Here is a 22,733-nt window from a genome sequence, read left to right as displayed (position 1 = left end):
ACGTTGCCTCTTATTAAAACTGATTCAGTAGATTTTCTGGTGGTTTATATTACAAATAGTTCATCTGCTTATGTTAAACCTTGAATTAGGTAGTTGTCAAGCAAACAAGCCTACATCTTTGGTAACAAAACAAAAAGATATGTATTCTGGTTATTCCTTCAGTGTAGAGTTTTTATGCCTCATAGTATACGTCATGTGAATGGAAAAAGTCATCTTTAAAATCAAATTGGTACTAAATGTATTTCTAAAAAAGACAAGTGACGGCAGTGATCCAAAATTGATCCAGAAAAGCTAATTGCTTTTAAATGTATTGTTACATTACAGACATTTAGAGTTGGCCTTCAAGTAAAGTTTAATCTAATCTGGATATTTTTAGTATTATAATTATGAGAACTGATAAGAAGGTGAGATATTTAATGACTATGTGCTAGTGATATAGGTATCAGTTTGAGCTATAATCACATTATTGAAAGTAGACAACAATCTTAGTATTTAGTTTCTTGTATAGTATTTTTTTGGCAGAAAAGAGCATTTTATCTTCAAAATGACAACTGACCCCGACGTGATTTGAACACGCAACCTTCTGATCTGGAGTCAGATGCGCTACCGTTGCGCCTCGAGGTCACTTGCTAAATTCGATTCAGTTGATTTTTCTGGTGGTTTATATTACAAATAGATCATCTGCTTATACTAAACCTTGAATTAGGTAGTTGTCAAGCAAACAAACCTACATCCTCGGTAACAAAACAAAAAGATATGTCTGGTGGTTTTTCCTTTAGTGTATAATTTTTATTCATCACAGTATAGGTCATTTGAATGGAAAAAGTCATCCCTAAAATCAAATTGGTACTAAATGTATTGTTAAAATAGACAAGTGATGTAGTGATCCAAAATTGATCCAGAAAAGATCATTGCTTTTAAATGTATTGTTACATTACAGACATTTAGAGTTGGCCTTCAAGTAACGTATTCTCTAAACTGGATATTTTTTGTATAATAATTATGAGAACTGATAAGAATGTGAGTTATTTAATGACTATGTGCTAGTGATATAGGTATCAGTTTGAGGTATAATCACATTATTGAAAGTAGATAACAATCTTGGTAATTAGTTTCTAGTATAGTATTTTTGGGCAGAATAGAGCATTTTATCTTCAAAATGATAACCGACCCTGACGTGATTTGAACACGCAACCTTCTAATCTTGAGTTAGATGAGCTAACGTTGCCTCTTATTAAAACTGATTCAGTAGATTTTCTGGTGGTTTATATTACAAATAGTTCATCTGCTTATGCTAAACCTTGAATTAGGTAGTTGTCAAGCAAACAAACCTACATCCTTGGTAACAAAACAAAAAGATATGTATTCTGGTTTTTCCTTCAGTGTAGAGTTTTTATGCCTCATAGTATACGTCATGTGAATGGAAAAAGTCATCTTTAAAATCAAATTGGTACTAAATGTATTTCTAAAAAAGACAAGTGACGGCAGTGATCCAAAATTGAACCAGAAAAGGTAATTGCTTTTAAATGTATTGTTACATTACAGACATTTAGAGTTGGCCTTCAAGTAAAGTTTAATCTAAACTGGATATTTTTAGTATTATAATTATGAGAACTGATAAGAAGGTGAGATATTTAATGACTATGTGCTAGTGATATAGGTATCAGTTTGAGCTATAATCACATTATTGAAAGTAGACAGCAATCTTTGTTTTTAGTTTCTTGTATAGTATTTTTTTGGCAGAAAAGAGCATTTATTCTTCAAAATGACAACTGACCCTGACGTGATTTGAACACACAACCTTCTGATCTGGAGTCAGACGCGCTACCGTTGCGCCACAAGGTCTCTTGTTAAATCTGATTCTGTAGATTTTTCTGGTGGTTTATATTACAAATACATCATCTGCTTATACTAAACCTTGAATTAGGTAGTTGTCAAGCAAACAAACCTACATCCTCGGTACCAAAACAAAAAGATATGTCTGGTGGTTTTTCCTTTAGTGTATAATTTTTATTCATCACAGTATAGGTCATTTGAATGGAAAAAGTCATCCATAAAATCAAATTGGTACTAAATGTATTGTTAAAATAGACAAGTGATGGTAGTGATCCAAAATTGATTCAGAAAAGCTAATTGCTTTTAAATGTATTGTTACATTACAGACATTTAGAGTTGGCCTTCAAGTAACGTATTCTCTAAACTGGATATTTTTTGTATAATAATTATGAGAACTGATAAGAATGTGAGTTATTTAATGACTATGTGCTAGTGATATAGGTATCAGTTTGAGCTATAATCACATTATTGAAAGTAGACAACAATCTTAGTATTTAGTTTCTTGTATAGTATTTTTTTGGCAGAAAAGAGCATTTTATCTTCAAACTGACCCCGACGTGATTTGAACACGCAACCTTGCGCCACAAGGTCTCTTGTTAAATCTGATTCTGTAGATTTTTCTGGTGGTTTATATTACAAATAGATCATCTGCTTATACTAAACCTTGAATTAGGTAGTTGTCAAGCAAACAAACCTACATCCTCGGTAACAAAACAAAAAGATATGTCTGGTGGTTTTTCCTTTAGTGTATAATTTTTATTCATCACAGTATAGGTCATTTGAATGGAAAAAGTCATCCCTAAAATCAAATTGGTACTAAATGTATTGTTAAAATAGACAAGTGATGTAGTGATCCAAAATTGATCCAGAAAAGATCATTGCTTTTAAATGTATTGTTACATTACAGACATTTAGAGTTGGCCTTCAAGTAACGTATTCTCTAAACTGGATATTTTTTGTATAATAATTATGAGAACTGATAAGAATGTGAGTTATTTAATGACTATGTGCTAGTGATATAGGTATCAGTTTGAGCTATAATCACATTATTGAAAGTAGACAACAATCTTAGTATTTAGTTTCTTGTATAGTATTTTTTTGGCAGAAAAGAGCATTTTATCTTCAAAATGACAACTGACCCCGACGTGATTTGAACACGCAACCTTCTGATCTGGAGTCAGATGCGCTACCGTTGCGCCACGAGGTCACTTGTTAAATTCGATTCAGTTGATTTTTCTGGTGGTTTATATTACAAATAGATCATCTGCTTATACTAAACCTTGAATTATGTAGTTGTCAAGCAAACAAACCTACATCCTCGGTAACAAAACAAAAAGATATGTCTGGTGGTTTTTCCTTTAGTGTATAATTTTTATTCATCACAGTATAGGTCATTTGAATGGAAAAAGTCATCCATAAAATCAAATTGGTACTAAATGTATTGTTAAAATAGACAAGTGATGGTAGTGATCCAAAATTGATCCAGAAAAGATCATTGCTTTTAAATGTATTGTTACATTACAGACATTTAGAGTTGGCCTTCAAGTAACGTATTCTTTAAACTGGATATTTTTTGTATAATAATTATGAGAACTGATAAGAATGTGAGTTATTTAATGACTATGTGCTAGTGATATAGGTATCAGTTTGAGGTATAATCACATTATTGAAAGTAGATAACAATCTTGGTAATTAGTTTCTAGTATAGTATTTTTGGGCAGAATAGAGCATTTTATCTTCAAAATGATAACCGACCCTGACGTGATTTGAACACGCAACCTTCTAATCTTGAGTCAGATGAGCTAACGTTGCCTCTTATTAAAACTGATTCAGTAGATTTTCTGGTGGTTTATATTACAAATAGTTCATCTGCTTATGCTAAACCTTGAATTAGGTAGTTGTCAAGCAAACAAACCTACATCCTTGGTAACAAAACAAAAAGATATGTATTCTGGTTTTTCCTTCAGTGTAGAGTTTTTATGCCTCATAGTATACGTCATGTGAATGGAAAAAGTCATCTTTAAAATCAAATTGGTACTAAATGTATTTCTAAAAAAGACAAGTGACGGCAGTGATCCAAAATTGAACCAGAAAAGCTAATTGCTTTTAAATGTATTGTTACATAACAGACATTTAGAGTTGGCCTTCAAGTAAAGTTTAATCTAAACTGGATATTTTTAGTATTATAATCATGAGAACTGATAAGAAGGTGAGATATTTAATGACTACGTGCTAGTGATATAGGTATCAGTTTGAGCTATAATCACATTATTGAAAGTAGACAGCAATCTTAGTTTTTAGTTTCTTGTATAGTATTTTTTTGGCAGAAAAGAGCATTTATTCTTCAAAATGACGACTGACCCCGATGTGATTTGAACACACAACCTTCTGATCTGGAGTCAGACGCGCTACCGTTGCGCCACGAGGTCTCTTGTTAAATCTGATTCTGTAGATTTTTCTGGTGGTTTATATTACAAATAGATCATCTGCTTATACTAAACCTTGAATTAGGTAGTTGTCAAGCAAACAAACCTACATCCTCGGTACCAAAACAAAAAGATATGTCTGGTGGTTTTTCCTTTAGTGTATAATTTTTATTCATCACAGTATAGGTCATTTGAATGGAAAAAGTCATCCATAAAATCAAATTGGTACTAAATGTATTGTTAAAATAGACAAGTGATGGTAGTGATCCAAATTTGATTCAGAAAAGCTAATTGCTTTTAAATGTATTGTTACATTACAGACATTTAGAGTTGGCCTTCAAGTAACGTATTCTCTAAACTGGATATTTTTTGTATAATAATTATGAGAACTGATAAGAATGTGAGTTATTTAATGACTATGTGCTAGTGATATAGGTATCAGTTTGAGGTATAATCACATTATTGAAAGTAGATAACAATCTTGGTAATTAGTTTCTAGTATAGTATTTTTGGGCAGAATAGAGCATTTTATCTTCAAAATGATAACCTACCCTGACGTGATTTGAACACGCAACCTTCTAATCTTGAGTCAGATGAGCTTACGTTGCCTCTTATTAAAACTGATTCAGTAGATTTTCTGGTGGTTTATATTACAAATAGTTCATCTGCTTATGCTAAACCTTGAATTAGGTAGTTGTCAAGCAAACAAACCTACATCCTTGGTAACAAAACAAAAAGATATGTATTCTGGTTTTTCCTTCAGTGTAGAGTTTTTATGCCTCATAGTATACGTCATGTGAATGGAAAAAGTCCTCTTTAAAATCAAATTGGTACTAAATGTATTTCTAAAAAAGACAAGTGACGGCAGTGATCCAAAATTGATCCAGAAAAGCTAATTGCTTTTAAATGTATTGTTACATTATAGACATTTAGAGTTGGCCTTCAAGTAAAGTTTAATCTAAACTGGATATTTTTAGTATTATAATTATGAGAACTGATAAGAAGGTGAGATATTTAATGACTATGTGCTAGTGATATAGGTATCAGTTTGAGCTATAATCACATTATTGAAAGTAGACAACAATCTTAGTATTTAGTTTCTTGTATAGTATTTTTTTGGCAGAAAAGAGCATTTTATCTTCAAAATGACAACTGACCCCGACGTGATTTGAACACGCAACCTTCTGATCTGGAGTCAGATGCGCTACCGTTGCGCCTCGAGGTCACTTGCTAAATTCGATTCAGTTGATTTTTCTGGTGGTTTATATTACAAATAGATCATCTGCTTATACTAAACCTTGAATTAGGTAGTTGTCAAGCAAACAAACCTACATCCTCGGTAACAAAACAAAAAGATATGTCTGGTGGTTTTTCCTTTAGTGTATAATTTTTATTCATCACAGTATAGGTCATTTGAATGGAAAAAGTCATCCCTAAAATCAAATTGGTACTAAATGTATTGTTAAAATAGACAAGTGATGTAGTGATCCAAAATTGATCCAGAAAAGATCATTGCTTTTAAATGTATTGTTACATTACAGACATTTAGAGTTGGCCTTCAAGTAACGTATTCTCTAAACTGGATATTTTTTGTATAATAATTATGAGAACTGATAAGAATGTGAGTTATTTAATGACTATGTGCTAGTGATATAGGTATCAGTTTGAGGTATAATCACATTATTGAAAGTAGATAACAATCTTGGTAATTAGTTTCTAGTATAGTATTTTTGGGCAGAATAGAGCATTTTATCTTCAAAATGATAACCGACCCTGACGTGATTTGAACACGCAACCTTCTAATCTTGAGTTAGATGAGCTAACGTTGCCTCTTATTAAAACTGATTCAGTAGATTTTCTGGTGGTTTATATTACAAATAGTTCATCTGCTTATGCTAAACCTTGAATTAGGTAGTTGTCAAGCAAACAAACCTACATCCTTGGTAACAAAACAAAAAGATATGTATTCTGGTTTTTCCTTCAGTGTAGAGTTTTTATGCCTCATAGTATACGTCATGTGAATGGAAAAAGTCCTCTTTAAAATCAAATTGGTACTAAATGTATTTCTAAAAAAGACAAGTGACGGCAGTGATCCAAAATTGATCCAGAAAAGCTAATTGCTTTTAAATGTATTGTTACATTACAGACATTTAGAGTTGGCCTTCAAGTAAAGTTTAATCTAATCTGGATATTTTTAGTATTATAATTATGAGAACTGATAAGAAGGTGAGATATTTAATGACTATGTGCTAGTGATATAGGTATCAGTTTGAGCTATAATCACATTATTGAAAGTAGACAACAATCTTAGTATTTAGTTTCTTGTATAGTATTTTTTTGGCAGAAAAGAGCATTTTATCTTCAAAATGACAACTGACCCCGACGTGATTTGAACACGCAACCTTCTGATCTGGAGTCAGATGCGCTACCGTTGCGCCTCGAGGTCACTTGCTAAATTCGATTCAGTTGATTTTTCTGGTGGTTTATATTACAAATAGATCATCTGCTTATACTAAACCTTGAATTAGGTAGTTGTCAAGCAAACAAACCTACATCCTCGGTAACAAAACAAAAAGATATGTCTGGTGGTTTTTCCTTTAGTGTATAATTTTTATTCATCACAGTATAGGTCATTTGAATGGAAAAAGTCATCCCTAAAATCAAATTGGTACTAAATGTATTGTTAAAATAGACAAGTGATGTAGTGATCCAAAATTGATCCAGAAAAGATCATTGCTTTTAAATGTATTGTTACATTACAGACATTTAGAGTTGGCCTTCAAGTAACGTATTCTCTAAACTGGATATTTTTTGTATAATAATTATGAGAACTGATAAGAATGTGAGTTATTTAATGACTATGTGCTAGTGATATAGGTATCAGTTTGAGGTATAATCACATTATTGAAAGTAGATAACAATCTTGGTAATTAGTTTCTAGTATAGTATTTTTGGGCAGAATAGAGCATTTTATCTTCAAAATGATAACCGACCCTGACGTGATTTGAACACGCAACCTTCTAATCTTGAGTTAGATGAGCTAACGTTGCCTCTTATTAAAACTGATTCAGTAGATTTTCTGGTGGTTTATATTACAAATAGTTCATCTGCTTATGCTAAACCTTGAATTAGGTAGTTGTCAAGCAAACAAACCTACATCCTTGGTAACAAAACAAAAAGATATGTATTCTGGTTTTTCCTTCAGTGTAGAGTTTTTATGCCTCATAGTATACGTCATGTGAATGGAAAAAGTCCTCTTTAAAATCAAATTGGTACTAAATGTATTTCTAAAAAAGACAAGTGACGGCAGTGATCCAAAATTGATCCAGAAAAGCTAATTGCTTTTAAATGTATTGTTACATTACAGACATTTAGAGTTGGCCTTCAAGTAAAGTTTAATCTAATCTGGATATTTTTAGTATTATAATTATGAGAACTGATAAGAAGGTGAGATATTTAATGACTATGTGCTAGTGATATAGGTATCAGTTTGAGCTATAATCACATTATTGAAAGTAGACAACAATCTTAGTATTTAGTTTCTTGTATAGTATTTTTTTGGCAGAAAAGAGCATTTTATCTTCAAAATGACAACTGACCCCGACGTGATTTGAACACGCAACCTTCTGATCTGGAGTCAGATGCGCTACCGTTGCGCCTCGAGGTCACTTGCTAAATTCGATTCAGTTGATTTTTCTGGTGGTTTATATTACAAATAGATCATCTGCTTATACTAAACCTTGAATTAGGTAGTTGTCAAGCAAACAAACCTACATCCTCGGTAACAAAACAAAAAGATATGTCTGGTGGTTTTTCCTTTAGTGTATAATTTTTATTCATCACAGTATAGGTCATTTGAATGGAAAAAGTCATCCCTAAAATCAAATTGGTACTAAATGTATTGTTAAAATAGACAAGTGATGTAGTGATCCAAAATTGATCCAGAAAAGATCATTGCTTTTAAATGTATTGTTACATTACAGACATTTAGAGTTGGCCTTCAAGTAACGTATTCTCTAAACTGGATATTTTTTGTATAATAATTATGAGAACTGATAAGAATGTGAGTTATTTAATGACTATGTGCTAGTGATATAGGTATCAGTTTGAGGTATAATCACATTATTGAAAGTAGATAACAATCTTGGTAATTAGTTTCTAGTATAGTATTTTTGGGCAGAATAGAGCATTTTATCTTCAAAATGATAACCGACCCTGACGTGATTTGAACACGCAACCTTCTAATCTTGAGTTAGATGAGCTAACGTTGCCTCTTATTAAAACTGATTCAGTAGATTTTCTGGTGGTTTATATTACAAATAGTTCATCTGCTTATGCTAAACCTTGAATTAGGTAGTTGTCAAGCAAACAAACCTACATCCTTGGTAACAAAACAAAAAGATATGTATTCTGGTTTTTCCTTCAGTGTAGAGTTTTTATGCCTCATAGTATACGTCATGTGAATGGAAAAAGTCCTCTTTAAAATCAAATTGGTACTAAATGTATTTCTAAAAAAGACAAGTGACGGCAGTGATCCAAAATTGATCCAGAAAAGCTAATTGCTTTTAAATGTATTGTTACATTATAGACATTTAGAGTTGGCCTTCAAGTAAAGTTTAATCTAAACTGGATATTTTTAGTATTATAATTATGAGAACTGATAAGAAGGTGAGATATTTAATGACTATGTGCTAGTGATATAGGTATCAGTTTGAGCTATAATCACATTATTGAAAGTAGACAACAATCTTAGTATTTAGTTTCTTGTATAGTATTTTTTTGGCAGAAAAGAGCATTTTATCTTCAAAATGACAACTGACCCCGACGTGATTTGAACACGCAACCTTCTGATCTGGAGTCAGATGCGCTACCGTTGCGCCTCGAGGTCACTTGCTAAATTCGATTCAGTTGATTTTTCTGGTGGTTTATATTACAAATAGATCATCTGCTTATACTAAACCTTGAATTAGGTAGTTGTCAAGCAAACAAACCTACATCCTCGGTAACAAAACAAAAAGATATGTCTGGTGGTTTTTCCTTTAGTGTATAATTTTTATTCATCACAGTATAGGTCATTTGAATGGAAAAAGTCATCCCTAAAATCAAATTGGTACTAAATGTATTGTTAAAATAGACAAGTGATGTAGTGATCCAAAATTGATCCAGAAAAGATCATTGCTTTTAAATGTATTGTTACATTACAGACATTTAGAGTTGGCCTTCAAGTAACGTATTCTCTAAACTGGATATTTTTTGTATAATAATTATGAGAACTGATAAGAATGTGAGTTATTTAATGACTATGTGCTAGTGATATAGGTATCAGTTTGAGGTATAATCACATTATTGAAAGTAGATAACAATCTTGGTAATTAGTTTCTAGTATAGTATTTTTGGGCAGAATAGAGCATTTTATCTTCAAAATGATAACCGACCCTGACGTGATTTGAACACGCAACCTTCTAATCTTGAGTTAGATGAGCTAACGTTGCCTCTTATTAAAACTGATTCAGTAGATTTTCTGGTGGTTTATATTACAAATAGTTCATCTGCTTATGCTAAACCTTGAATTAGGTAGTTGTCAAGCAAACAAACCTACATCCTTGGTAACAAAACAAAAAGATATGTATTCTGGTTTTTCCTTCAGTGTAGAGTTTTTATGCCTCATAGTATACGTCATGTGAATGGAAAAAGTCCTCTTTAAAATCAAATTGGTACTAAATGTATTTCTAAAAAAGACAAGTGACGGCAGTGATCCAAAATTGATCCAGAAAAGCTAATTGCTTTTAAATGTATTGTTACATTACAGACATTTAGAGTTGGCCTTCAAGTAAAGTTTAATCTAATCTGGATATTTTTAGTATTATAATTATGAGAACTGATAAGAAGGTGAGATATTTAATGACTATGTGCTAGTGATATAGGTATCAGTTTGAGCTATAATCACATTATTGAAAGTAGACAACAATCTTAGTATTTAGTTTCTTGTATAGTATTTTTTTGGCAGAAAAGAGCATTTTATCTTCAAAATGACAACTGACCCCGACGTGATTTGAACACGCAACCTTCTGATCTGGAGTCAGATGCGCTACCGTTGCGCCTCGAGGTCACTTGCTAAATTCGATTCAGTTGATTTTTCTGGTGGTTTATATTACAAATAGATCATCTGCTTATACTAAACCTTGAATTAGGTAGTTGTCAAGCAAACAAACCTACATCCTCGGTAACAAAACAAAAAGATATGTCTGGTGGTTTTTCCTTTAGTGTATAATTTTTATTCATCACAGTATAGGTCATTTGAATGGAAAAAGTCATCCCTAAAATCAAATTGGTACTAAATGTATTGTTAAAATAGACAAGTGATGTAGTGATCCAAAATTGATCCAGAAAAGATCATTGCTTTTAAATGTATTGTTACATTACAGACATTTAGAGTTGGCCTTCAAGTAACGTATTCTCTAAACTGGATATTTTTTGTATAATAATTATGAGAACTGATAAGAATGTGAGTTATTTAATGACTATGTGCTAGTGATATAGGTATCAGTTTGAGGTATAATCACATTATTGAAAGTAGATAACAATCTTGGTAATTAGTTTCTAGTATAGTATTTTTGGGCAGAATAGAGCATTTTATCTTCAAAATGATAACCGACCCTGACGTGATTTGAACACGCAACCTTCTAATCTTGAGTTAGATGAGCTAACGTTGCCTCTTATTAAAACTGATTCAGTAGATTTTCTGGTGGTTTATATTACAAATAGTTCATCTGCTTATGCTAAACCTTGAATTAGGTAGTTGTCAAGCAAACAAACCTACATCCTTGGTAACAAAACAAAAAGATATGTATTCTGGTTTTTCCTTCAGTGTAGAGTTTTTATGCCTCATAGTATACGTCATGTGAATGGAAAAAGTCCTCTTTAAAATCAAATTGGTACTAAATGTATTTCTAAAAAAGACAAGTGACGGCAGTGATCCAAAATTGATCCAGAAAAGCTAATTGCTTTTAAATGTATTGTTACATTACAGACATTTAGAGTTGGCCTTCAAGTAAAGTTTAATCTAATCTGGATATTTTTAGTATTATAATTATGAGAACTGATAAGAAGGTGAGATATTTAATGACTATGTGCTAGTGATATAGGTATCAGTTTGAGCTATAATCACATTATTGAAAGTAGACAACAATCTTAGTATTTAGTTTCTTGTATAGTATTTTTTTGGCAGAAAAGAGCATTTTATCTTCAAAATGACAACTGACCCCGACGTGATTTGAACACGCAACCTTCTGATCTGGAGTCAGATGCGCTACCGTTGCGCCTCGAGGTCACTTGCTAAATTCGATTCAGTTGATTTTTCTGGTGGTTTATATTACAAATAGATCATCTGCTTATACTAAACCTTGAATTAGGTAGTTGTCAAGCAAACAAACCTACATCCTCGGTAACAAAACAAAAAGATATGTCTGGTGGTTTTTCCTTTAGTGTATAATTTTTATTCATCACAGTATAGGTCATTTGAATGGAAAAAGTCATCCCTAAAATCAAATTGGTACTAAATGTATTGTTAAAATAGACAAGTGATGTAGTGATCCAAAATTGATCCAGAAAAGATCATTGCTTTTAAATGTATTGTTACATTACAGACATTTAGAGTTGGCCTTCAAGTAACGTATTCTCTAAACTGGATATTTTTTGTATAATAATTATGAGAACTGATAAGAATGTGAGTTATTTAATGACTATGTGCTAGTGATATAGGTATCAGTTTGAGGTATAATCACATTATTGAAAGTAGATAACAATCTTGGTAATTAGTTTCTAGTATAGTATTTTTGGGCAGAATAGAGCATTTTATCTTCAAAATGATAACCGACCCTGACGTGATTTGAACACGCAACCTTCTAATCTTGAGTTAGATGAGCTAACGTTGCCTCTTATTAAAACTGATTCAGTAGATTTTCTGGTGGTTTATATTACAAATAGTTCATCTGCTTATGCTAAACCTTGAATTAGGTAGTTGTCAAGCAAACAAACCTACATCCTTGGTAACAAAACAAAAAGATATGTATTCTGGTTTTTCCTTCAGTGTAGAGTTTTTATGCCTCATAGTATACGTCATGTGAATGGAAAAAGTCCTCTTTAAAATCAAATTGGTACTAAATGTATTTCTAAAAAAGACAAGTGACGGCAGTGATCCAAAATTGATCCAGAAAAGCTAATTGCTTTTAAATGTATTGTTACATTATAGACATTTAGAGTTGGCCTTCAAGTAAAGTTTAATCTAAACTGGATATTTTTAGTATTATAATTATGAGAACTGATAAGAAGGTGAGATATTTAATGACTATGTGCTAGTGATATAGGTATCAGTTTGAGCTATAATCACATTATTGAAAGTAGACAACAATCTTAGTATTTAGTTTCTTGTATAGTATTTTTTTGGCAGAAAAGAGCATTTTATCTTCAAAATGACAACTGACCCCGACGTGATTTGAACACGCAACCTTCTGATCTGGAGTCAGATGCGCTACCGTTGCGCCTCGAGGTCACTTGCTAAATTCGATTCAGTTGATTTTTCTGGTGGTTTATATTACAAATAGATCATCTGCTTATACTAAACCTTGAATTAGGTAGTTGTCAAGCAAACAAACCTACATCCTCGGTAACAAAACAAAAAGATATGTCTGGTGGTTTTTCCTTTAGTGTATAATTTTTATTCATCACAGTATAGGTCATTTGAATGGAAAAAGTCATCCCTAAAATCAAATTGGTACTAAATGTATTGTTAAAATAGACAAGTGATGTAGTGATCCAAAATTGATCCAGAAAAGATCATTGCTTTTAAATGTATTGTTACATTACAGACATTTAGAGTTGGCCTTCAAGTAACGTATTCTCTAAACTGGATATTTTTTGTATAATAATTATGAGAACTGATAAGAATGTGAGTTATTTAATGACTATGTGCTAGTGATATAGGTATCAGTTTGAGGTATAATCACATTATTGAAAGTAGATAACAATCTTGGTAATTAGTTTCTAGTATAGTATTTTTGGGCAGAATAGAGCATTTTATCTTCAAAATGATAACCGACCCTGACGTGATTTGAACACGCAACCTTCTAATCTTGAGTTAGATGAGCTAACGTTGCCTCTTATTAAAACTGATTCAGTAGATTTTCTGGTGGTTTATATTACAAATAGTTCATCTGCTTATGCTAAACCTTGAATTAGGTAGTTGTCAAGCAAACAAACCTACATCCTTGGTAACAAAACAAAAAGATATGTATTCTGGTTTTTCCTTCAGTGTAGAGTTTTTATGCCTCATAGTATACGTCATGTGAATGGAAAAAGTCCTCTTTAAAATCAAATTGGTACTAAATGTATTTCTAAAAAAGACAAGTGACGGCAGTGATCCAAAATTGATCCAGAAAAGCTAATTGCTTTTAAATGTATTGTTACATTACAGACATTTAGAGTTGGCCTTCAAGTAAAGTTTAATCTAATCTGGATATTTTTAGTATTATAATTATGAGAACTGATAAGAAGGTGAGATATTTAATGACTATGTGCTAGTGATATAGGTATCAGTTTGAGCTATAATCACATTATTGAAAGTAGACAACAATCTTAGTATTTAGTTTCTTGTATAGTATTTTTTTGGCAGAAAAGAGCATTTTATCTTCAAAATGACAACTGACCCCGACGTGATTTGAACACGCAACCTTCTGATCTGGAGTCAGATGCGCTACCGTTGCGCCTCGAGGTCACTTGCTAAATTCGATTCAGTTGATTTTTCTGGTGGTTTATATTACAAATAGATCATCTGCTTATACTAAACCTTGAATTAGGTAGTTGTCAAGCAAACAAACCTACATCCTCGGTAACAAAACAAAAAGATATGTCTGGTGGTTTTTCCTTTAGTGTATAATTTTTATTCATCACAGTATAGGTCATTTGAATGGAAAAAGTCATCCCTAAAATCAAATTGGTACTAAATGTATTGTTAAAATAGACAAGTGATGTAGTGATCCAAAATTGATCCAGAAAAGATCATTGCTTTTAAATGTATTGTTACATTACAGACATTTAGAGTTGGCCTTCAAGTAACGTATTCTCTAAACTGGATATTTTTTGTATAATAATTATGAGAACTGATAAGAATGTGAGTTATTTAATGACTATGTGCTAGTGATATAGGTATCAGTTTGAGGTATAATCACATTATTGAAAGTAGATAACAATCTTGGTAATTAGTTTCTAGTATAGTATTTTTGGGCAGAATAGAGCATTTTATCTTCAAAATGATAACCGACCCTGACGTGATTTGAACACGCAACCTTCTAATCTTGAGTTAGATGAGCTAACGTTGCCTCTTATTAAAACTGATTCAGTAGATTTTCTGGTGGTTTATATTACAAATAGTTCATCTGCTTATGCTAAACCTTGAATTAGGTAGTTGTCAAGCAAACAAACCTACATCCTTGGTAACAAAACAAAAAGATATGTATTCTGGTTTTTCCTTCAGTGTAGAGTTTTTATGCCTCATAGTATACGTCATGTGAATGGAAAAAGTCCTCTTTAAAATCAAATTGGTACTAAATGTATTTCTAAAAAAGACAAGTGACGGCAGTGATCCAAAATTGATCCAGAAAAGCTAATTGCTTTTAAATGTATTGTTACATTACAGACATTTAGAGTTGGCCTTCAAGTAAAGTTTAATCTAATCTGGATATTTTTAGTATTATAATTATGAGAACTGATAAGAAGGTGAGATATTTAATGACTATGTGCTAGTGATATAGGTATCAGTTTGAGCTATAATCACATTATTGAAAGTAGACAACAATCTTAGTATTTAGTTTCTTGTATAGTATTTTTTTGGCAGAAAAGAGCATTTTATCTTCAAAATGACAACTGACCCCGACGTGATTTGAACACGCAACCTTCTGATCTGGAGTCAGATGCGCTACCGTTGCGCCTCGAGGTCACTTGCTAAATTCGATTCAGTTGATTTTTCTGGTGGTTTATATTACAAATAGATCATCTGCTTATACTAAACCTTGAATTAGGTAGTTGTCAAGCAAACAAACCTACATCCTCGGTAACAAAACAAAAAGATATGTCTGGTGGTTTTTCCTTTAGTGTATAATTTTTATTCATCACAGTATAGGTCATTTGAATGGAAAAAGTCATCCCTAAAATCAAATTGGTACTAAATGTATTGTTAAAATAGACAAGTGATGTAGTGATCCAAAATTGATCCAGAAAAGATCATTGCTTTTAAATGTATTGTTACATTACAGACATTTAGAGTTGGCCTTCAAGTAACGTATTCTCTAAACTGGATATTTTTTGTATAATAATTATGAGAACTGATAAGAATGTGAGTTATTTAATGACTATGTGCTAGTGATATAGGTATCAGTTTGAGGTATAATCACATTATTGAAAGTAGATAACAATCTTGGTAATTAGTTTCTAGTATAGTATTTTTGGGCAGAATAGAGCATTTTATCTTCAAAATGATAACCGACCCTGACGTGATTTGAACACGCAACCTTCTAATCTTGAGTTAGATGAGCTAACGTTGCCTCTTATTAAAACTGATTCAGTAGATTTTCTGGTGGTTTATATTACAAATAGTTCATCTGCTTATGCTAAACCTTGAATTAGGTAGTTGTCAAGCAAACAAACCTACATCCTTGGTAACAAAACAAAAAGATATGTATTCTGGTTTTTCCTTCAGTGTAGAGTTTTTATGCCTCATAGTATACGTCATGTGAATGGAAAAAGTCATCTTTAAAATCAAATTGGTACTAAATGTATTTCTAAAAAAGACAAGTGACGGCAGTGATCCAAAATTGAACCAGAAAAGGTAATTGCTTTTAAATGTATTGTTACATTACAGACATTTAGAGTTGGCCTTCAAGTAAAGTTTAATCTAAACTGGATATTTTTAGTATTATAATTATGAGAACTGATAAGAAGGTGAGATATTTAATGACTATGTGCTAGTGATATAGGTATCAGTTTGAGCTATAATCACATTATTGAAAGTAGACAGCAATCTTTGTTTTTAGTTTCTTGTATAGTATTTTTTTGGCAGAAAAGAGCATTTATTCTTCAAAATGACAACTGACCCTGACGTGATTTGAACACACAACCTTCTGATCTGGAGTCAGACGCGCTACCGTTGCGCCACAAGGTCTCTTGTTAAGTCTGATTCTGTAGATTTTTCTGGTGGTTTATATTACAAATACATCATCTGCTTATACTAAACCTTGAATTAGGTAGTTGTCAAGCAAACAAACCTACATCCTCGGTACCAAAACAAAAAGATATGTCTGGTGGTTTTTCCTTTAGTGTATAATTTTTATTCATCACAGTATAGGTCATTTGAATGGAAAAAGTCATCCATAAAATCAAATTGGTACTAAATGTATTGTTAAAATAGACAAGTGATGGTAGTGATCCAAAATTGATTCAGAAAAGCTAATTGCTTTTAAATGTATTGTTACATTACAGACATTTAGAGTTGGCCTTCAAGTAACGTATTCTCTAAACTGGATATTTTTTGTATAATAATTATGAGAACTGATAAGAATGTGAGTTATTTAATGACTATGTGCTAGTGATATAGGTATCAGTTTGAGCTATAATCACATTATTGAAAGTAGACAACAATCTTAGTATTTAGTTTCTTGTATAGTATTTTTTTGGCAGAAAAGAGCATTTTATCTTCAAACTGACCCCGACGTGATTTGAACACGCAACCTTGCGCCACAAGGTCTCTTGTTAAATCTGATTCTGTAGATTTTTCTGGTGGTTTATATTACAAATAGATCATCTGCTTATACTAAACCTTGAATTAGGTAGTTGTCAAGCAAACAAACCTACATCCTCGGTAACAAAACAAAAAGATATGTCTGGTGGTTTTTCCTTTAGTGTATAATTTTTATTCATCACAGTATAGGTCATTTGAATGGAAAAAGTCATCCCTAAAATCAAATTGGTACTAAATGTATTGTTAAAATAGACAAGTGATGTAGTGATCCAAAATTGATCCAGAAAAGATCATTGCTTTTAAATGTATTGTTACATTACAGACATTTAGAGTTGGCCTTCAAGTAACGTATTCTCTAAACTGGATATTTTTTGTATAATAATTATGAGAACTGATAAGAATGTGAGTTATTTAATGACTATGTGCTAGTGATATAGGTATCAGTTTGAGCTATAATCACATTATTGAAAGTAGACAACAATCTTAGTATTTAGTTTCTTGTATAGTATTTTTTTGGCAGAAAAGAGCATTTTATCTTCAAAATGACAACTGACCCCGACGTGATTTGAACACGCAACCTTCTGATCTGGAGTCAGATGCGCTACCGTTGCGCCACGAGGTCACTTGTTAAATTCGATTCAGTTGATTTTTCTGGTGGTTTATATTACAAATAGATCATCTGCTTATACTAAACCTTGAATTATGTAGTTGTCAAGCAAACAAACCTACATCCTCGGCAACAAAACAAAAAGATATGTCTGGTGGTTTTTCCTTTAGTGTATAATTTTTATTCATCACAGTATAGGTCATTTGAATGGAAAAAGTCATCCATAAAATCAAATTGGTACTAAATGTATTGTTAAAATAGACAAGTGATGGTAGTGATCCAAAATTGATCCAGAAAAGATCATTGCTTTTAAATGTATTGTTACATTACAGACATTTAGAGTTGGCCTTCAAGTAACGTATTCTTTAAACTGGATATTTTTTGTATAATAATTATGAGAACTGATAAGAATGTGAGTTATTTAATGACTATGTGCTAGTGATATAGGTATCAGTTTGAGGTATAATCACATTATTGAAAGTAGATAACAATCTTGGTAATTAGTTTCTAGTATAGTATTTTTGGGCAGAATAGAGCATTTTATCTTCAAAATGATAACCGACCCTGACGTGATTTGAACACGCAACCTTCTAATCTTGAGTCAGATGAGCTAACGTTGCCTCTTATTAAAACTGATTCAGTAGATTTTCTGGTGGTTTATATTACAAATAGTTCATCTGCTTATGCTAAACCTTGAATTAGGTAGTTGTCAAGCAAACAAACCTACATCCTTGGTAACAAAACAAAAAGATATGTATTCTGGTTTTTCCTTCAGTGTAGAGTTTTTATGCCTCATAGTATACGTCATGTGAATGGAAAAAGTCATCTTTAAAATCAAATTGGTACTAAATGTATTTCTAAAAAAGACAAGTGACGGCAGTGATCCAAAATTGAACCAGAAAAGCTAATTGCTTTTAAATGTATTGTTACATAACAGACATTTAGAGTTGGCCTTCAAGTAAAGTTTAATCTAAACTGGATATTTTTAGTATTATAATCATGAGAACTGATAAGAAGGTGAGATATTTAATGACTACGTGCTAGTGATATAGGTATCAGTTTGAGCTATAATCACATTATTGAAAGTAGACAGCAATCTTAGTTTTTAGTTTCTTGTATAGTATTTTTTTGGCAGAAAAGAGCATTTATTCTTCAAAATGACGACTGACCCCGATGTGATTTGAACACACAACCTTCTGATCTGGAGTCAGACGCGCTACCGTTGCGCCACGAGGTCTCTTGTTAAATCTGATTCTGTAGATTTTTCTGGTGGTTTATATTACAAATAGATCATCTGCTTATACTAAACCTTGAATTAGGTAGTTGTCAAGCAAACAAACCTACATCCTCGGTACCAAAACAAAAAGATATGTCTGGTGGTTTTTCCTTTAGTGTATAATTTTTATTCATCACAGTATAGGTCATTTGAATGGAAAAAGTCATCCATAAAATCAAATTGGTACTAAATGTATTGTTAAAATAGACAAGTGATGGTAGTGATCCAAATTTGATTCAGAAAAGCTAATTGCTTTTAAATGTATTGTTACATTACAGACATTTAGAGTTGGCCTTCAAGTAACGTATTCTCTAAACTGGATATTTTTTGTATAATAATTATGAGAACTGATAAGAATGTGAGTTATTTAATGACTATGTGCTAGTGATATAGGTATCAGTTTGAGGTATAATCACATTATTGAAAGTAGATAACAATCTTGGTAATTAGTTTCTAGTATAGTATTTTTGGGCAGAATAGAGCATTTTATCTTCAAAATGATAACCTACCCTGACGTGATTTGAACACGCAACCTTCTAATCTTGAGTCAGATGAGCTTACGTTGCCTCTTATTAAAACTGATTCAGTAGATTTTCTGGTGGTTTATATTACAAATAGTTCATCTGCTTATGCTAAACCTTGAATTAGGTAGTTGTCAAGCAAACAAACCTACATCCTTGGTAACAAAACAAAAAGATATGTATTCTGGTTTTTCCTTCAGTGTAGAGTTTTTATGCCTCATAGTATACGTCATGTGAATGGAAAAAGTCCTCTTTAAAATCAAATTGGTACTAAATGTATTTCTAAAAAAGACAAGTGACGGCAGTGATCCAAAATTGATCCAGAAAAGCTAATTGCTTTTAAATGTATTGTTACATTATAGACATTTAGAGTTGGCCTTCAAGTAAAGTTTAATCTAAACTGGATATTTTTAGTATTATAATTATGAGAACTGATAAGAAGGTGAGATATTTAATGACTATGTGCTAGTGATATAGGTATCAGTTTGAGCTATAATCACATTATTGAAAGTAGACAGCAATCTTAGTATTTAGTTTCTTGTATAGTATTTTTTTGGCCGAAAAAAGCATTTAATCTTCAAAATGACAACTGACCCCGACGTGATTTGAACTCGCAACCTTCTGATCTGGAGTCAGACGCGCTCCCGTTGCGCCACAAGGTCTCTTGTTAAATCTGATTCTGTAGATTTTTCTGGTGGTTTATATTACAAATAGATCATCTGCTTATACTAAACCTTGAATTAGGTAGTTGTCAAGCAAACAAACCTACATCCTCGGTAACAAAACAAAAAGATATGTCTGGTGGTTTTTCCTTTAGTGTATAATTTTTGTTCATCACAGTAAAGGTCTTTTGAATGGAAAAAGTCATCCATAAAATCAAATTGGTACTAAATGTATTGTTAAAATAGACAAGTAATGGTAGTGATCCAAAATTGATCCAGAAAAGCTAATTGCTTTTAAATGTATTGTTACATTACAGACATTTAGAGTTGGCCTTCAAGTAACGTATTCTCTAAACTGGATATTTTTTGTATAATAATTATGAGAACTGATAAGAATGTGAGTTATTTAATGACTATGTGCTAGTGATATAGGTATCAGTTTGAGGTATAATCACATTATTGAAAGTAGATAACAATCTTGGTAATTAGTTTCTAGTATAGTATTTTTGGGCAGAATAGAGCATTTTATCTTCAAAATGATAACCGACCCTGACGTGATTTGAACACGCAACCTTCTAATCTTGAGTCAGATGAGCTAACGTTGCCTCTTATTAAAACTGATTCAGTAGATTTTCTGGTGGTTTATATTACAAATAGTTCATCTGCTTATGCTAAACCTTGAATTAGGTAGTTGTCAAGCAAACAAGCCTACATCTTTGGTAACAAAACAAAAAGATATGTATTCTGGTTTTTCCTTCAGTGTAGAGTTTTTATGCCTCATAGTATACGTCATGTGAATGGAAAAAGTCATCTTTAAAATCAAATTGGTACTAAATGTATTTCTAAAAAAGACAAGTGACGGCAGTGATCCAAAATTGATCCAGAAAAGCTAATTGCTTTTAAATGTATTGTTACATTACAGACATTTAGAGTTGGCCTTCAAGTAAAGTTTAATCTAAACTGGATATTTTTAGTATTATAATTATGAGAACTAATAAGAAGGTGAGATATTTAATGACTATGTGCTAGTGATATAGGTATCAGTTTGAGCTATAATCACATTATTGAAAGTAGACAACAATCTTAGTATTTAGTTTCTTGTATAGTATTTTTTTGGCAGAAAAGAGCATTTTATCTTCAAACTGACCCCGACGTGACTTGAACACGCAACCTTCTGATCTGGAGTCAGATGCGCTACCGTTGCGCCACGAGGTCACTTGTTAAATTCGATTCAGTAGATTTTTCTGGTGGTTTATATTACAAATAGATCATCTGCTTATACTAAACCTTGAATTAGGTAGTTGTCAAGCAAACAAACCTACATCCTCGGTAACAAAACAAAAAGATATGTCTGGTGGTTTTTCCTTTAGTGTATAATTTTTGTTCATCACAGTAAAGGTCTTTTGAATGGAAAAAGTCATCCATAAAATCTAATTGGTACTAAATGTATTGTTAAAATAGACAAGTAATGGTAGTGATCCAAAATTGATCCAGAAAAGCTAATTGCTTTTAAATGTATTGTTACATTACAGACATTTAGAGTTGGCCTTCAAGTAACGTATTCTCTAAACTGGATATTTTTTGTATAATAATTATGAGAACTGATAAGAATGTGAGTTATTTAATGACTATGTGCTAGTGATATAGGTATCAGTTTGAGGTATAATCACATTATTGAAAGTAGATAACAATCTTGGTAATTAGTTTCTAGTATAGTATTTTGGGGCAGAATAGAGCATTTTATCTTCAAAATGATAACCGACCCTGACGTGATTTGAACACGCAACCTTCTAATCTTGAGTCAGATGAGCTAACGTTGCCTCTTATTAAAACTGATTCAGTAGATTTTCTGGTGGTTTATATTACAAATAGTTCATCTGCTTATGCTAAACCTTGAATTAGGTAGTTGTCAAGCAAACAAGCCTACATCTTTGGTAACAAAACAAAAAGATATGTATTCTGGTTTTTCCTTCAGTGTAGAGTTTTTATGCCTCATAGTATACGTCATGTGAATGGAAAAAGTCATCTTTAAAATCAAATTGGTACTAAATGTATTTCTAAAAAAGACAAGTGACGGCAGTGATCCAAAATTGATCCAGAAAAGCTAATTGCTTTTAAATGTATTGTTACATTACAGACATTTAGAGTTGGCCTTCAAGTAAAGTTTAATCTAAACTGGATATTTTTAGTATTATAATCATGAGAACTGATAAGAAGGTGAGATATTTAATGACTATGTGCTAGTGATATAGGTATCAGTTTGAGCTATAATCACATTATTGAAAGTAGACAGCAATCTTAGTTTTTAGTTTCTTGTATAGTATTTTTTTGGCAGAAAAGAGCATTTATTCTTCAAAATGACGACTGACCCCAACGTGATTTGAACACACAACCTTCTGATCTGGAGTCAGACGCGCTACCGTTGCGCCACGAGGTCTCTTGTTAAATCTGATTCTGTAGATTTTTCTGGTGGTTTATATTACAAATAGATCATCTGCTTATACTAAACCTTGAATTAGGTAGTTGTCAAGCAAACAAACCTACATCCTCGGTACCAAAACAAAAAGATATGTCTGGTGGTTTTTCCTTTAGTGTATAATTTTTATTCATCACAG

At 31.9% G+C, this 22,733-nt stretch overlaps 19 non-coding genes across 19 annotated transcripts; all 19 read right to left on the bottom strand.

Moving 5' to 3' along the window:
• Positions 1–552: 552 nt before the first annotated feature.
• Positions 553–624, bottom strand: TRNAW-CCA (transfer RNA tryptophan (anticodon CCA)). The gene has a single exon. It is a non-coding gene; the product is annotated as a tRNA-Trp (tRNA).
• A 1,149-nt stretch (positions 625–1,773) lies between these two features.
• TRNAW-CCA (transfer RNA tryptophan (anticodon CCA)) lies at positions 1,774–1,845 on the bottom strand. Its single transcript has one exon. It is a non-coding gene; the product is annotated as a tRNA-Trp (tRNA).
• Positions 1,846–2,971: 1,126 nt separating this feature from the next.
• On the bottom strand, positions 2,972–3,043 carry TRNAW-CCA (transfer RNA tryptophan (anticodon CCA)). The gene has a single exon. It is a non-coding gene; the product is annotated as a tRNA-Trp (tRNA).
• Positions 3,044–4,193: 1,150 nt separating this feature from the next.
• Positions 4,194–4,265, bottom strand: TRNAW-CCA (transfer RNA tryptophan (anticodon CCA)). The gene has a single exon. It is a non-coding gene; the product is annotated as a tRNA-Trp (tRNA).
• Positions 4,266–5,415: 1,150 nt separating this feature from the next.
• On the bottom strand, positions 5,416–5,487 carry TRNAW-CCA (transfer RNA tryptophan (anticodon CCA)). Its single transcript has one exon. It is a non-coding gene; the product is annotated as a tRNA-Trp (tRNA).
• A 1,149-nt stretch (positions 5,488–6,636) lies between these two features.
• On the bottom strand, positions 6,637–6,708 carry TRNAW-CCA (transfer RNA tryptophan (anticodon CCA)). Its single transcript has one exon. It is a non-coding gene; the product is annotated as a tRNA-Trp (tRNA).
• Positions 6,709–7,857: 1,149 nt separating this feature from the next.
• On the bottom strand, positions 7,858–7,929 carry TRNAW-CCA (transfer RNA tryptophan (anticodon CCA)). The gene has a single exon. It is a non-coding gene; the product is annotated as a tRNA-Trp (tRNA).
• A 1,149-nt stretch (positions 7,930–9,078) lies between these two features.
• TRNAW-CCA (transfer RNA tryptophan (anticodon CCA)) lies at positions 9,079–9,150 on the bottom strand. The gene has a single exon. It is a non-coding gene; the product is annotated as a tRNA-Trp (tRNA).
• Positions 9,151–10,299: 1,149 nt separating this feature from the next.
• TRNAW-CCA (transfer RNA tryptophan (anticodon CCA)) lies at positions 10,300–10,371 on the bottom strand. The gene has a single exon. It is a non-coding gene; the product is annotated as a tRNA-Trp (tRNA).
• Positions 10,372–11,520: 1,149 nt separating this feature from the next.
• TRNAW-CCA (transfer RNA tryptophan (anticodon CCA)) lies at positions 11,521–11,592 on the bottom strand. The gene has a single exon. It is a non-coding gene; the product is annotated as a tRNA-Trp (tRNA).
• A 1,149-nt stretch (positions 11,593–12,741) lies between these two features.
• Positions 12,742–12,813, bottom strand: TRNAW-CCA (transfer RNA tryptophan (anticodon CCA)). Its single transcript has one exon. It is a non-coding gene; the product is annotated as a tRNA-Trp (tRNA).
• A 1,149-nt stretch (positions 12,814–13,962) lies between these two features.
• Positions 13,963–14,034, bottom strand: TRNAW-CCA (transfer RNA tryptophan (anticodon CCA)). The gene has a single exon. It is a non-coding gene; the product is annotated as a tRNA-Trp (tRNA).
• A 1,149-nt stretch (positions 14,035–15,183) lies between these two features.
• Positions 15,184–15,255, bottom strand: TRNAW-CCA (transfer RNA tryptophan (anticodon CCA)). Its single transcript has one exon. It is a non-coding gene; the product is annotated as a tRNA-Trp (tRNA).
• Positions 15,256–16,404: 1,149 nt separating this feature from the next.
• Positions 16,405–16,476, bottom strand: TRNAW-CCA (transfer RNA tryptophan (anticodon CCA)). Its single transcript has one exon. It is a non-coding gene; the product is annotated as a tRNA-Trp (tRNA).
• Positions 16,477–17,602: 1,126 nt separating this feature from the next.
• TRNAW-CCA (transfer RNA tryptophan (anticodon CCA)) lies at positions 17,603–17,674 on the bottom strand. The gene has a single exon. It is a non-coding gene; the product is annotated as a tRNA-Trp (tRNA).
• Positions 17,675–18,824: 1,150 nt separating this feature from the next.
• TRNAW-CCA (transfer RNA tryptophan (anticodon CCA)) lies at positions 18,825–18,896 on the bottom strand. The gene has a single exon. It is a non-coding gene; the product is annotated as a tRNA-Trp (tRNA).
• Positions 18,897–20,046: 1,150 nt separating this feature from the next.
• On the bottom strand, positions 20,047–20,118 carry TRNAW-CCA (transfer RNA tryptophan (anticodon CCA)). The gene has a single exon. It is a non-coding gene; the product is annotated as a tRNA-Trp (tRNA).
• A 1,143-nt stretch (positions 20,119–21,261) lies between these two features.
• Positions 21,262–21,333, bottom strand: TRNAW-CCA (transfer RNA tryptophan (anticodon CCA)). Its single transcript has one exon. It is a non-coding gene; the product is annotated as a tRNA-Trp (tRNA).
• A 1,150-nt stretch (positions 21,334–22,483) lies between these two features.
• On the bottom strand, positions 22,484–22,555 carry TRNAW-CCA (transfer RNA tryptophan (anticodon CCA)). The gene has a single exon. It is a non-coding gene; the product is annotated as a tRNA-Trp (tRNA).
• Positions 22,556–22,733: the final 178 nt, after the last annotated feature.

The sequence above is a fragment of the Taudactylus pleione genome, unplaced genomic scaffold, assembly GCF_031769625.1.
Source record: "Taudactylus pleione unplaced genomic scaffold, aTauple2 ptg000393l, whole genome shotgun sequence".
NCBI classification, from domain to species: domain Eukaryota; kingdom Metazoa; phylum Chordata; class Amphibia; order Anura; family Myobatrachidae; genus Taudactylus; species Taudactylus pleione.
The sequence above is the reverse complement of the archived record's forward strand: the minus strand, read 5'-3'. Positions and strand labels throughout refer to the sequence as shown.